Raw genomic sequence first — 14,913 nt, forward strand, 5'->3', positions numbered from 1 at the left:
AAACAACCTCCTCAGAGCCCCAGGTGCCCACAGATTGAGTCTCCATTATACCCTATGGAGACCTGTCTCCATAGAGTATATGGAGTGGCCAGAGGACACCCCTTACTCCACATTCTGATAACCCTGAAGCAGGGGGGGAGAGGGCCTCCAAACTAGGGGATCCCCTGCCCCTAACTAGGGATTCGCAAGTCGAGAAGGAAGGGAACTGAGCAGGGTACAATGCCTTAGAGTCCATCCTCCAAACCAGCCATTTTCTCCAGGGGAAGAAGAAGAAGATATTGGATTTATATGCCGCCCTCCACTCCGAAGAGTCTCAGAGCGGCTCACAAACTCCTTTACCTTCCTCCCCCACAACAGACACCCTGTGAAGTAGATGAAGATATTGGATTTATATCCCGCCCTCCACTCCGAAGAGTCTCAGAGCGGCTCACAATCTCCTTTACCTTCCTCCCCCACAACAGACACCCTGTGAGGTAGATGAAGATATTGGATTTATATCCCGCCCTCCACTCCAAAGAGTCTCAGAGCGGCTCACAATCTCATTTACCTTCCTCCCCCACAACAGACACCCTGTGAGGTGGGTGGGGCTGGAAAGGGCTCTCACAGCAGCTGCCCTTTCAAGGACAACCTCTGCCAGAGCTATGGCTGACCCAAGTCCATTCCAGAAGCTGCAAGTGGAGGAGTGGGGAATCAAACCCAGTTCTCCCACATAAGAGTCCGCACACTTAACCACTACACCAAACTGACTCTCCAACTGATACTGGTCATCTGGAGATCAGCTGCAATAGAGGGAGATCTCCAGGTGCCAACTGGAGGTTGGCAGCCCTAGCATGGGCCCTGGCAGCTGTCCCACCTCAGGGCATGATGGTGCCAGCCATTTTTTCCCATGAAGACAGGGCCAGCCGTAGACTGTCTGGCACCCTAGACAAGGCTAACCTCTGGTGCTCCACCCCTGTGCTGATAACATCACTGAGTTACATGAGGTGGACCCAATTCAGCGCACCCCAGAAGGTTGGTGCCCTAATTTGCCTAATGGCAGGGCCTGCATAAAGGGAAAACCCCTGCTAGAAACTGGACTTTTCAAACGGTTAATGGTGTATTCATGGAATTCAGCAAAAGAAAGGCACAGAGTGGTTTATCTGAACAACTCACAAGCTAATGTCTGAGATTTTTCTCACTTAGATCTATGCCCGGATGTCAGAGCAGGACTCCTCTGTATTTCCGGGCAGAGCAAAACAAACTGGAAAGGAAATTATGAGCCCTGTCCCTTTATAGATAAAAGATACAATTGCATTTGGATGGGAAGGAGAGATATACACCCCGGGATCCAGATGCGGCGGTTCTTTTAGGCTGAGGAAGGTGCTCAGGAAATCAAAGAGGCACTTGAATGAGAGAGGGAAAGAGCGAGTGGGGAAAAGGAGATAGCTTTGTGGAGAATGGATGTTAGCAGATATTAAGGAGAACGGTGGACAGGGAGACTTTATCTCTCCGGATGGAGCAGTGCATCAGAGATTCCATTACTGCCACAGACCCTTAGATTCCATTCCCAATAACACCCTGCCACCTATCACATTAAAAAAAGAAAGGTCACCCACTGAGAAAACAGGAGGGGATGAAGATTACAAAGGACACCTAAATCTGCCAGCCGTATTTCCAGCTGAGGAGACAAAAAAAAATCAAGCGAAAAGGGATAGCTTAGGAAGAGAAGGCGATGGACTATTGTTTGCTCTCTTACAAGCGAACAGAAGAGCAAGGGGTCACCTATTACCTCCGGCGGCATTTATTTCAAACATAAGGAATCATCAATTCCCATCAATAATGCAACTTGGGAGCAGAATGCTCCTAGTTCTCGACCATGGCTAAATCCGGGATCACCAAAGCTGCAGAATACACAGGAAGCTCATAAATGCCTTTTGTTGCCTGTGGAGAGGAAGAATCACCTGCAGGCTAACAGGTGGGAGAACATTATAAAACTGGAAACATTTCTGGTCTTCTGAGCTTCTTATATCCCAGAAGCGATTACCTTGAGCCTGCAGAAGCAACACAGTTTGGGAATTTTTGTACCTTTTGTGGACATGTCCTGCAAAGCTATGTGAGAATGTGCCAAGATCTGTGAGTAAACAGATAGAGAATATAAGAAAAGGCTTGTTGGACCAGGCCAATGGCCCATACACTCAAGTACCATCAGGAGATCCCACCAGCAGGGCCAGGACTCCTGAGCCCTCCCACTGTTGCCCCTTCCCCCAAGCACCAAGAATTTGCATTACAGTGCTTGTGTGAATGGATGTGAATAGAGTACACATCCACACAACAATAACTATGATGTTCAACCAAGGAGCTTTCAAGTAGAGTACGGATCAGATGTGGTAGATTGAGAAGGCTCAATTCTGTATATTTTCCTCCACATAATGGTACTATGCTGGTGCAGTCAAGAAGGCATTATTACACAAGCAACATAAGCAGTCACCATACATAGTAGCAAATTTCACCCAAAGCGAAATTTTGAAGAGGATTTTCATAGTGAACATAAACATAAGAGAAGGCATGTTGGATCAGGCCAATGGCCCATCCAGTCCAACACTCTGTCACACAGCGGCAAAAAGCCGAGGTGCCATCAGGAGGTCTAACAGTGGTACCAGTTCTCACACTGTTGCCCCTCCCAAGCATCAAGAATACAGAGCATCACTTGCCCCTGAATAGCCACTGATGGACCTCTGCTCCATATGTTTATCCCAATCACCTCTTGAAGCTAACTATGCTTGTGCCCGCTCTGAAAAACAGCTGAAGAGTTTTGAGGGAAGCTAAACATTGATTAGATTGGGACTGAGGAGAAGCGATTCTTCCTTTCACCAAAACATCTCATCGTATTAAGAGATTCTGGAATTTGTCTCTCAGAAGACGATATGGACATGTGATCTTCTAGTATTGCAGTTTCTAATAGGGTTGCCAAGTCCAATTCAAGAAATATCTAGGGACTTTGGGGTGGAGCCAGGAGACTTTGAAAGTGGAGCCAGGATACATTAAAAGTGGAGCCAAGATCAAGGCTGTGACAAGCAACTCCAAAGGGAGTTCTGCCATCACATTTAAAGGGACGGCACACCTTTTCAATGCCTTCCTTCCATAGGAAATAATGAAGAATAGGGGCACCTTCTTTTGGGGCTCATAGAATTAGGCCCCCTGGTCCAATCTTTTTGAAACTTGGGAGGTATTTTGGGGAGAGGCACTAGATGCTATACTGAAAATTTGGTGCCTCTACCCCAAAAATCAGCCCCCCCAGAGCCCCAGATACCCACGATCAATTCTCCGTGATTTTCTATGGGAATAAATCTCCATAGGGAATAATAGAGTTCCCAGCAGACATTTCCCTCCCCTCCCCCCACTTTCTGATGACCCTGAAGCTGGGGGAGGGTCTCCAAACCGGGGATCCCCTGCCCCCACCTGGGGATTGGCAACCCTAGTTTCTAAGCATTCTTAAACATCTGAAAATGTTAACCGGCTTTAGAAGTGTCTGGAGCAAGAGAAAAACAACCATGTTAGGGTTGCCAGGCTCTGTCTGACCACCTCTGATAGAGGGCAGTGTCGCTGTTATTATGATGTCACTTCCAGGAAAACCCGGACATGATGGCAGGTAGTTCCAGGAATAATCAGAAACTACATGGTAAAACCAGAGGTTTTTGTTGTTGTTTTTAAGTGATTCAATCACAGTTGAGCCAGTCACAGTTCTCTTAGAGCTTTCTCAGCCCCATCTACCTCACGGGAAGGTCTGCTGTGGGGAGAGGTAGGGAAGGTGATTGTAAGCCACTCTGAGACTCCAATTGAAGGGTGGAGTATAATTCCAATCCCCTCCTCCTCCTCTTCTTGAGGTAGGTTAGGCTGCAAGTATGTTACTACTGGCCCAAGGACACCTAGCAAGCTTCCATGACAGAGTGGGGATTTGAACCTAGGTCTCCCAGAATGCAATTTGAAACCCCTCTCTCTCTCTCTCTCTCTCTCTTTCTCTCTCTCTCTATCTCAACATGTGACCATTGGTCCATCAAGATTAGTAGTGTCTACTCAGACTGACAGTGGTTCTCCGGGGTCTCTGTCAGGTCTTTCACAACACCTACTTCCTGGTCCTTTTATCTGGAGATGCCGGGAACTGAACCTGGGACCTCCTGTATGCCAAGCAGAAGCTCAACCACTAAGCTGTGCCCCCTTCTTATAAGCTACACAGCAGTTTCTCTTCCTTCCACTCTCTCAGAGAATCAGCCTTGGGACGGTGCATTGAAAGGTGGACCCAACATCCTAATCACATCCGATTCAGTGGAAAACACAAGCCAGCCTTCCCCTCCATCCCACGGATATATTTTTTCTTAAATGGAGAGTTGACTTTTCGAAGGTATTTGGTTAAACTTTACATATTGTTTTTTACAGAAGCGATTGTCGCGCAAGTGGAAATCTCTGACATTTAAATGACATTTCATATTCAGCAGGAAGTGGAGACAGCCCCCCCTCTTTGTTAGCTATTTCAATTTGAGCGCAGATGTTGAGCACGTTTCTCCACAATGAATGCTAAGATGACGTTTCCCCGCACTTAGTTGGTTTATTAGAAAACTAGCACAAATGCTTGTCATTAGGATGGAGGGTCGACGGGAGCAGAAGAAGGATTTGTATATTGCAAGATTCCCCTCTGATTGTACATGTGCATCTCTGTACATCCCATGCTTGGATCTTTACAGGGTCTTTGCAATAGTGCTGGAGTGAAGGACAGATTCTGCTGTCTCTGCAACATCGCCCCCTGAACATAGTATTTTACTGTTCACAGGGGTTGTTTTGTAGAAAAATAGGAGGTGGAGCTCATTTAGGGATTGTTATGCGGCTGTACCTACTATTCAATGGACAAGGGGATGGAGGAGGAGGTGGAACTCTCAGAAAGGTTCAGGAGCTATGCTCCTGTGAGCTTTATTTATTTATTTATTTATTTGGGATTTATATCCCGCCCTTCCCACGAATGGCTCAGGGCGGCTTCCAACAATTAATCAAACTTAAAAGTAAACAATTTCAAATATAAAACAGTTAAATAATTTAAGCAGTTAAAACATTAAAACAGAGTAATTCCCAGCTCCCAGCTCCCCAATTCCCAGAGTAATTCCCAGCTCCACTGAATCCGAGGCCTGACTGTTCACCAGATCAAGAGTTTTTCCACATGTGTATTTTGTCTTCCTCTCTCTCTCCCCCTTCCTTTCCTCTCTCTCTCTCTCTCTTTCTTTTGTTTTGTGGCACACGTTTTGCTCCATATAGTGAGCGCTTTGATATTTCTTCTCTTTATCGTTGGTTTATTCCTGAGCACTCTAAAACTCCTGAACACATTAATAATTGGGGACTAATTCCACTTAAATAAATAAATAAAAGAAAGTCTGTATCCTTTTCCTCTTGTGGAGATATTTTTCCTTGAATCTCCACAAGGGAAGATGCTAGAGATTTATTTAAACAATAATGAAAGCTGGGAATTCAGAGAACCTACTTAAACAATCATTACAACCAGGGCCGGCCGGCCAGTAGGCAAACTAGGGTGATTGCTTAGGGTGCAGCCTTCTGGGGGTGCCAATTTTGGGCTCCCTCCATGTGACTTGGTGATGCTATCTATGGTGTGTGTGTGTGTGTCAGAAGTTAGCCTTACCTAGGGTGCCAGACAGTCTAGGGATAGCCTGATTACAACACTACATCATCATATTGCTATTTTAGAGCTTTTTTAAAAAAACAACCCTGAAATCATTCATCTTGGAGGAGAGGGGGAGTGGCTGAATGATGACAACAGTCCAATCATTAAAAAGTGGGATTGAGGTGAGTGGGACAAAGAAAACTGATAGAGACACATGGAAAAATCTGACTCAAAAATGACATCCAGTAAAAAAAAATATTGTGGTAAAAATGGTCCCAAAAGAGCTGGGACAGGGGAAATGAGGACAAAAATGAAGCGAAAACTAAAGACGTAACAATGCATGCAGAAATCAAGGGCCAGAACTAAAGCAGTACAGGAGCAGAGACTGGTATAAGAAACCCATGCAGAAAAGCCCTATGATGACAATCGCATAAGTTACCCAGCAAACTTTGTGGCAGAATGGAGATTGGACTCCAGGTCTCCTAGATCCTAGCCTAACACTTTGACCACTCAGCCATACTGGCTCTTTAATTATACTTGTCAGTAACATCATGGGAACAACGCAACACTCCAACAACACAACACCAATTCAATAATACATTTTTAAGGTAACATGTATTTTGGGCCTTGTGTGTGTGTGAAATGTTGTCAACTTGCAGGTGACTTATAGCAACCCCTCCAGAGGTGGGCTTCTTTGGTGGTCTCCTATCTAAGTACTAACCAGAGCTAAACCTGCTTAGCTTTCAAGATTTGACCAGATCAGGCAACCCTGGCCCTTCCTGAAAAGGAGAAGATGATGATATTGGATTTATACCCCACCCTCCACTCTGAATCTCAGAGCGGCTTACAATCTCCTTTATCTTCTTCCCCCACAATAGACACCCTGTGAGGTGGGTGGGGCTGAGAGAGCTCTCCCAGAAATTGCCTTTTAAAGAACAGCTCCGCAAGAGGGCTATGACTGACCCAAAGCCATTTCAGCAGCTGCAAGTGGTAGAGTGGGGAATCAAACCCGGTTATCCCAGATAAGAGTCTGCACATTTAACCACTACATCAATAGGCTCTCAAAAGGTGTAGTAGTCTGTTATATATTAATGATCAAACAAACATGTGAACACCCATCCACCCTCTGAAATTGTGAGCAGACATTTATATCTTAAGCAGAATTGGTCCCCCTGTTTTTACTATGAGAGCCAGTCTGGTGTAGTGGTTAAGTGTGCAGACTCTTATCTGGGGGAACCGGGTTTGATTCCCCACTCCTCCACTTGCACCTGCTGGAATGGCCTTGGGTCAGCCATAGCTCTGGCAGAGGTTGTCCTTGAAAGGGCAGCTGCTGTGAGAGCCCTCTCCAGCCCCACCCACCTCACAGGGTGTTTGTTGTGGGGGAGGAAGGTAAAGGAGATTGTGAGCCGCTCTGAGACTCTTCGGAGTGGAGGGCGGGATATAAATCCAATATCTTCTTCTTCTTTTGAGAATGAATTTTGCATGATACAGAAGACTCATTTGTAGTCTCTGAGCAACTCTTGGTTTCAGGAAGCACTGCATGTCTACCATCCCAATCTCCCTCCTAAACAGGCGTCTACTCGTCTCTTTTTAATTAGACCAAAGTACAGAAAGTGAATAATTAGAGCGATTGGATACACCCAGTATGCATCAGAAATCCATTTCATTTGAGGCTTTAAAGAAATGATGACCATCCAAGAAAAAGAAGAAGATTGGATTTGTAGCCTGCCCTTTACTACCCAAAGGAGTCTCAGAGCAGCTTGCAATCTCCCTTCCTTTCCCGTAATGCCATACGCATTTTGCTAAAACACATTTCCAAGACAGGAGAAGTATAAACTCTGAATTTACAAATATTTCATTCCCTTCACACCCATGCAACTCAATTTGAGAGCATTGAGTTCTCTAGCAGATTATCAACATTGCTTGGATTCTTTTTTAAGAGAGGCACATTCGACATGGGAAGTGGGAGAGAATCAGCCAGGCTTTTGGCAGAGGCAAGTGGGCATCCTATCCTTACCTTACTGCTGACATCATCTAGCTGACCTCCCTACTCGGTAGGGTTGCCAATCCCCAGGTGGGGGTAGGGGATCCCCAGTTTAGAGGCCCTCCCCCCATTTCAGGGTCATCAGAAAGCGGGTGGAGGGGAGAGAAATGTCTGCTGGGAACTCTATTATTCCCTATGGAGACTTATTCCCATAGGAAATAATGGAGAATTGATTCACGGATATCTGGGGCTTTGAGGGGGCTGTATTTTGAGGTAGAGGCACCAAAATTTCAGTATATTATCCAGTGTCTCTCCTCAAATTACCTCCCAAGTTTCAAAAAGATTGGACTAGGGGGCCCAATTCTATGAGCCCCCAAAGAAGGTGCCCCTATCCATTATTTTCTATGGAAGGAAGGCATTTAAAAGGTGTGTGGTCTCTTTAAATGTGATGGCCAGAACTTCTTCTGGAGTTCAGTTATGCTGGTCACACCCTTGCTCCTGGCTCCACCCCCAAAGTCCCCAGATATTTCTTGAATCGGACTTGGCAACTCTACTACTCGGACTGCCAGATATCGAGGCTACGGCTATGACATCTATGACACCTAGGGTATCTGTATTGTAACTTAAAATATGCACTGCACCATTCATGCTGCATAATTTGATTGGTCATTGATTGTTTTATGGTTTTATGAATCTACTGTTGGATTTTACTGTTCTATTGTTTTCTCATGCTTGTGATCCGCCTTGAGCCCATTATGGGGAAGGAAAGGTCCCTTATGCAAGCACCAGTTGTTTTCGACTCTGGGGTGACGTTGCTTTCACAACGTTTTCATGGCAGACCTTTTTACGGGGTGGTTTGCCATTGCCTTCCCCAGTCACCTACACTTTCCTTCCAGCAAGCTGGGTACTCATTTTATCGACCTCGGAAGGATGGAGGGCTGAGTCAACCTCAAGCCAGCTACCTGAACCAGCTTCTGCTGGAATCGAACTCAGGTCATGAGCAGAGGGCTCCGACTGCAGTACTACAGCTTTACCACTCTGCACCATGGGGCTCTTATTATGGGGAAGAGCAGACTATAAATCTACTAAATAAATAAATAGATACTAAATAAATAAATCATACACAACTGGAAGAAGCCCCATACAGAAAGGTCAAACTGGAGAGACAGTTTAATGTAGTGGTTAAGTGCGCGGACTCTTATCTGGGAGAACCGGGTTTGATTCGCACTCCTCCACTTACAGCTGCTTAAATGGCCTTGGATTAAGCATAGCTCTAGCAGGAGTTGTCCTTGAAAGGGCAGCTGCTGTGAGATCCCTCTCAACCTCACCCACCTCACAGAGTGTCTGTTGTGGGGGGAGAAGATATAGAAGATGGTAAGCTGCTCTGAGTCTCTGATTCAGAAAGAAAGGCGGGGTATAAATCTGCAGTCTGCTTCCTCTCTACAGGAACATATCTTCTGATTCTCCCCCTGGCCAGTTATTTTTGGCAATGCCACCACTTTGCAGACAACATCTGAGAACTTCAACAGTGTGGTGCATCGCATTAAAAATTCTGAGTTCAGCAAGGAACCCACCATTCACTCAGAGTCTCAGACCGCTTTACAATCTCCTTTCCCTTCCTCTCCCCACCAAAGGCACCATGTGAGGAGTGTTCCCTCTAAACTTCAGAGTCTTGTGAGCAAAAATTTTACTTTGTGAGCTACTGATATTAAAGTTGTGAGCTACTGGCATTAAAGTTCTGAGCTACAGCAGAAATAAGTGTGCTCTGGTGTCATCCTTCCTGAGCTAAGACAAAAATGTGTGAACTTGAGGCTAAAAATCTGTGAGCTAACTCATGCTAACTCAGCTTAGAGGGAACACTGCCTGTGAGGTAGGTGGAGATGGGAGAGATCTGAGAGAACTGCTCTTGAGAGAAGAACTCTGAGAGACTGACCCAAGGTCACCCAGCCGGCTTTATGGGGAGGCGTGGAGAATCAAACCTAGTTCTCCAGATTAGAATCTGTCACTTTTAACCACTATCCCATACTGGCTCTCCCACCAAAACCATGGAGACAGCCACAAAATGTCAGACTTGGAGGTCACACATAACTGTAATAGTAACTCTTTACCACTTCAGACAGACTCTCCTGTCTAACAGGATGCCTATTTAAATGAACAAATAATATAAAACATATAAAACACAAAATGCCCACAGCTTACAACAATACTACAGATAAGACTAGAATTTCAAAAGCCAATCCATATATAAAAGAACCCCCTCAGGTAAGCTCCCACAAGATAATGACTCAGCCCTACCCCACCTGCCTGAGTAGATATAAATTATCTTCCTACCATCTTCTTCTCACTTTGACCCAGAGAGAGCTCCAGTTGTCTGGGTTACACCTCCGAGGATGCCAGTCACAGCTGCTGGTGAAACGTCAGGTCTCACAATGCCAAGACCATGGCCCTACAGCTCGGAAAATCTACAACAACCAATTTGACAGCATATTTTCTTGAGTACCTTCCAGTTATGCAATGAAGACTCTTGTGCTGTGGTTGCTGAGGTTGCAGCTGCTGCCAAAAGCAATATTTTTAAAAAATCTGCACAGTGAAGGAGATCTCCAGTAGCCAATCAGAAACCTGCTGGGCAAAAGTCCCACTTAGCCCTGCCCACCTTCTAAAAACACAGAATTCTTTCTACAATTGTATTTATGCCATTAATTGTTTCTGCACCGTTTCTGGAAACTAGATGCCTTCTTCAGCTGTTGTGCCTGAATAAACATATATGAGTAAATGATTTACTTCTGCCGGAACGCTGTTTAGAAAAGCCATGGCAAATGCATACATGATTATTCAAATGAATCTGCACTTACAAAATGAAAAGCAGAGACTCAAAACCCCGACACCAAGCCAGCCGGAACTGCGTTCCTGTGCATTCCTGCTTAAAAAAACAAAACCCTGCTTACAACAACCAACATGAAAAGTTTCCCTGTGGTGCTTGATCTGGGGTGTGTAACATTCACCTCTGGGTGTGATGTTTAAATGACCAAGGTTGTATGAGCCAGTAGTCAGAATCTGGCTTCCTCTAAGGAACGTATTGTGACTCCTCCCATAAGAAAAGGCTGACAGGAGAGCTAAATCACAAATGCCATTGCAAAAAAGAGAAAGGGGGAAAAACCATCCCTGACTGTAACCTTTACCCCCTTTGCCTTTATCCCTGAATGCTTCTTAGCTCAGTGTTCCCACAGCCATAATCAAGAAATGAAATTGCTTCTGCAACAAAGATGTAGTACGAGAAGCAGCTTTAAATGTTAAATGCTGAATATAAATGTCTCTCAACAGAAGTTATTTTTATTGTACCTTAAACACAGTGTTTCATAAATTCTTTAATGTAAAGAAGGGGGTGTTGGGGAAGAAAAAATTTCCATTCTTTCTGTTTTCTTTGTTTATGACACATAATTACTTTTTCTTCTTCTGTGGTTTCTTTACCTTATTTGTTTGTTTTCTGGGGGGGGGGGGAGGATACGAAATGAGATTACTTTCAGGGACTTTTTTTTCCTGCTGGTAGTTTAGGAGTCCTTTAAAACCACTAGAGGCTCTTTAACCTTGGTGCCTGTAAACCATGCGGCAGAGACAAAATTCCTGAGGGAGAGTCATGATAATCAATATTAAATGCATTCCAGAGGATCCCTTGCATTAATTTACCTCAGATACGACTCACATCTTATCCCCCCCCCCCTTCCATGGCCTACAGAAATAATGTATTGTTATAAGGATAACAGCGGTGAACCCCATTGCATCGTTTCCTGCCATCCTCTCACACTTTAATTGATAAAAGACTCTGACCCCAGCCAACAACCTATATCATCAGAGAAGACCTGAGAGTGAGGCTATCGATTGGCATCCTGAAGGATACCATCGAGGGATAGACGGCCGGATTAAAATTTAACTACTCCCATTATCCCTAATCAATTAGGTCTTTACTCATGTAATGGCCACCGGTATGACATCCAGAAATCAACAGGGATGGGAGGAAAACACTGGACAGGAGGAAAGGCAACAGTGGCATTGGCTTCTAATTCACAGCCATGCCGTGTTCTGCAGGTGTGTGGCTTGCCTTGGAGAGAGTTTGGCACAGGGACTTGTGGACTTTCAGTGGAATTGCTGAACAGTCGGGTTAGAAGAGATAAAAGGAAGTACTTCTTCACCCAAAGGGTGATCAACACATGGAATTCACTTCCACAGGAGGTGATGGTGGCCACAAGTATAGACAGCTTCAAGAGTGGACTGGATAAACATATGGAGCAGAGGTCCATCAGTGGCTATTAGTCACAGTGTATTGTTGGAACTCTGTCTGGGGCAGTGATGCTCTGTATTCTTGGTGCTTGGGGGGCACAGGGGGAGTGCTTCTAGTGTCCTGGCCCCTAATGGACCTCCTGATGGCACCTGGGTTGTTGTTTTTTTTGGCCACTGTGTGACACAGAGAGTTGGACAGGATGGTCCATTAGCCTGATCCAACATGGTTTCTCTTATGTTCTTATGACTACCAAATGGCTACACTTTTCCTGACTGCTCCATGTTTAAAATTAGGCCTCAGATGCTGAATGGAAAAGATTCCAGGCTGGACTCCCACATTCACCTATCGCTTCTCAGTAGCTGGCTAGCTGTGGAACTTTCTTCCCAAAGAAATTTGGCTATTCCCTTATTTTTGCCATCTTCCACTAGTATAACATGCCCTCAATAATAGAGTTTCCATCTTCCAAGTAGCACATGCTGGGGATGTCGCACTGGGGACACTCTAGGACTCACACTAAAAACTCTATGGTACCATAGCATTTTATTGCAAATCCTAGAGCATTTCTGGCGTAATGCTCCAGGAATCACAGTAAAACTCTATGGTACCATAGAGTTTTATTTTGAGTTCTAGAGCATCCCTAGTGTGACGTCCCCAGTGTGATGATGTCACTTCCGAGGGACAAGTCCCCCACCGCAGTGGCAGAGGGATTTGGCAGCCCTACAGAGATCAATTCACCTGCTTAGGAAGGCGGACTGTATGGAGTTATACCCGATTAATATTTCTCCCCTTCCCAAAACCTGCCTTCCTCTGGCTCAATCCTGAAAATCTGGAGCTGGAAACCCTGTTGTATAGGCAGGGCTTTTTTGTAGAAGGAATTTTTCTTACAGTGCCTACTGTAAACTCTTGAAGGATTTGCTATATCAGGGGGATCAGGGCTCACTTTGTAGCAGGACCTCCTTTGCATATTAGGCCGCACACCCCTGTGGTAGCCATTTCTCCAAGAGCTTACAGGGCTCTTTCTCGTGGGCTGGGGTGCAAGCAGGGGAAGAAACCAAGTCCAAGCAGAGAAGGAACCAAAGGGCAAGTCCAAAGCACAGAGTCCAATTCCAATCCGAAGTCAGAGTCAAAAGAGCAGAAAGAGGAACCAACGGTCCGAAACATGAACCAAGAGCGGGGTCGTTCAAAGCCAGGAGTCAAGAAGCCGAGAGATCAATTTCAAAGGCAAGCCGAGGTGGACATGAGTCGTTGCTGCCATGGAGACCCCAGCCCCGAGCAAGGGTTAAATTGGCCTCCAGTGGTGCTCCAATTAACAGCAGGGAAGCTCCTGCTGATACTCAGGGCTTAAGATCGCCTTCCCCTTAGGTGTGCGTCCCTCTGCTGGGCTGCTAAGTCACTGTATAGGCATTAAACATATGAACATATGAAGCTGCCTTATCCTGAATCAGACCCTCGGTCCATCAAGTCAGTATTGTCTTCTCAGACTGGCAGCGGCTCTCCAGGGTCTCAAGTTGAGGTTTTTCATGCCTACTTGCCTGGTTCCTCTTTAGTTGGAGATGCCAGGCTTGAACCTGGGACCTTCTGCTTACCAAGCAGATGCTCTACCACTGAGCCACCGTCCCCCCCCCCCGCCCAAGCCATTCCTTTAATTGTGGGGGTGAGTCAGACAAGCTCCCTGCTTGCAGCTCTTCCCCCTCCTCTGCTGCTGGGTCAGGTGTGGAGACTGCTGGCGGCAAGCTGTCAATCTCTGGAGCACCAGAGGGACTGGCTACAAGCTCAGATGCCAGTTTGTTGCCCGTGACGCTCTTCTTACAGGGCCTATGATAAGCTCTTAGAGCAGGGGTGGCCAACGGTAGCTATCCAGATGTTTTTGCCTACAACTCCCATCAGCCCCAGCCAGCATGGCCAATGGCTGGGGCTGATGGGAGTTGTAGGCACAAAACATCTGGAGAACTACCGTTGGCCACCTCTGTCTTAGAGGATTAGCTACATCAGGGGTGTGTGGCCTGATATGCAAAGGAGCTCTTGCTACAAAGTGAGTCCTGCTAATATGCAAAGGAGTTCCTGCTACAAAAAAAGCCCTGTGCATAGGTGACCCAACCCTAAAAACAACATACCTCTCTTCTCCATGCCAGCACAGTAAGGAAGAAGAAGACTGCAGGTTTATACCCCGCCCTTCTCTCTGAATCAGAGACTCAGAGTGCCTTACTATCCTATATCTCCCCGCCCCCGCCACAACAGACACCCGGTGAGGTGGTGGGACTGAGAGGGCTCTCACAGCAGCTGCCCTTTAAAGGACAACTCTGCGAGAAACTATGGCTAACCCAAGGCCATTCCAGCAGCTGCAAGTGGAGGAGTGGGGAATCAAACCTGGTTCTCCCAGAGCCCGTCTGGTATATTTTATTTTATTTATATCCCGCCCTCCCCACTGGAGCAGGCTCAGGGCGGCTCAGGGTGTAGTGATTAAGTGTGCGGACTCTTGTCTGGGAGAACCAGGTTTTGTTCCCCACCACTCCTCCACTTGCACCTGCTGGAATGGCCTTGGGTCAGCCATAGCTCTGGCAGGAGTTGTCCTTGAAAGGACAGCTGCTGTGAGAGTCCTCTCAGCCCCACCCACCTCACAGGGTGTTTGTTGTGGGGGAGGAAGATAAAGGAGATTGTGAGCCGCTCTGAGACTCTGGGATTCGGAGTGGAGGATGGGATATAAATCCAATATCATCATCGTCGTCATAAGAGTCTGCACACTTAACTACTACACCAAACTGGCTCGCAGGGCCTGTAAGACCGAATTGTTCAAGCAGGCCTTCGATGCTTGACAGAAAGACGGCTGCCACCAGACATCACATAGAATGTTGGTGATCACTGTTCAGAAATTCAATGCCACCTATATTGTATGGATGCAGCACTATAGAATGGTTTTAAAAATTGTGATATGTTTTTAAAAATTGAAATATGTAAATTATGGTTTTATATGTTTTATTGGTTTAACTGTATTGACATGATGTTGTGAGCCGC

The sequence above is a fragment of the Heteronotia binoei genome, chromosome 4 (assembly GCF_032191835.1).
Source record: "Heteronotia binoei isolate CCM8104 ecotype False Entrance Well chromosome 4, APGP_CSIRO_Hbin_v1, whole genome shotgun sequence".
In the NCBI taxonomy this organism is placed as follows: domain Eukaryota; kingdom Metazoa; phylum Chordata; class Lepidosauria; order Squamata; family Gekkonidae; genus Heteronotia; species Heteronotia binoei.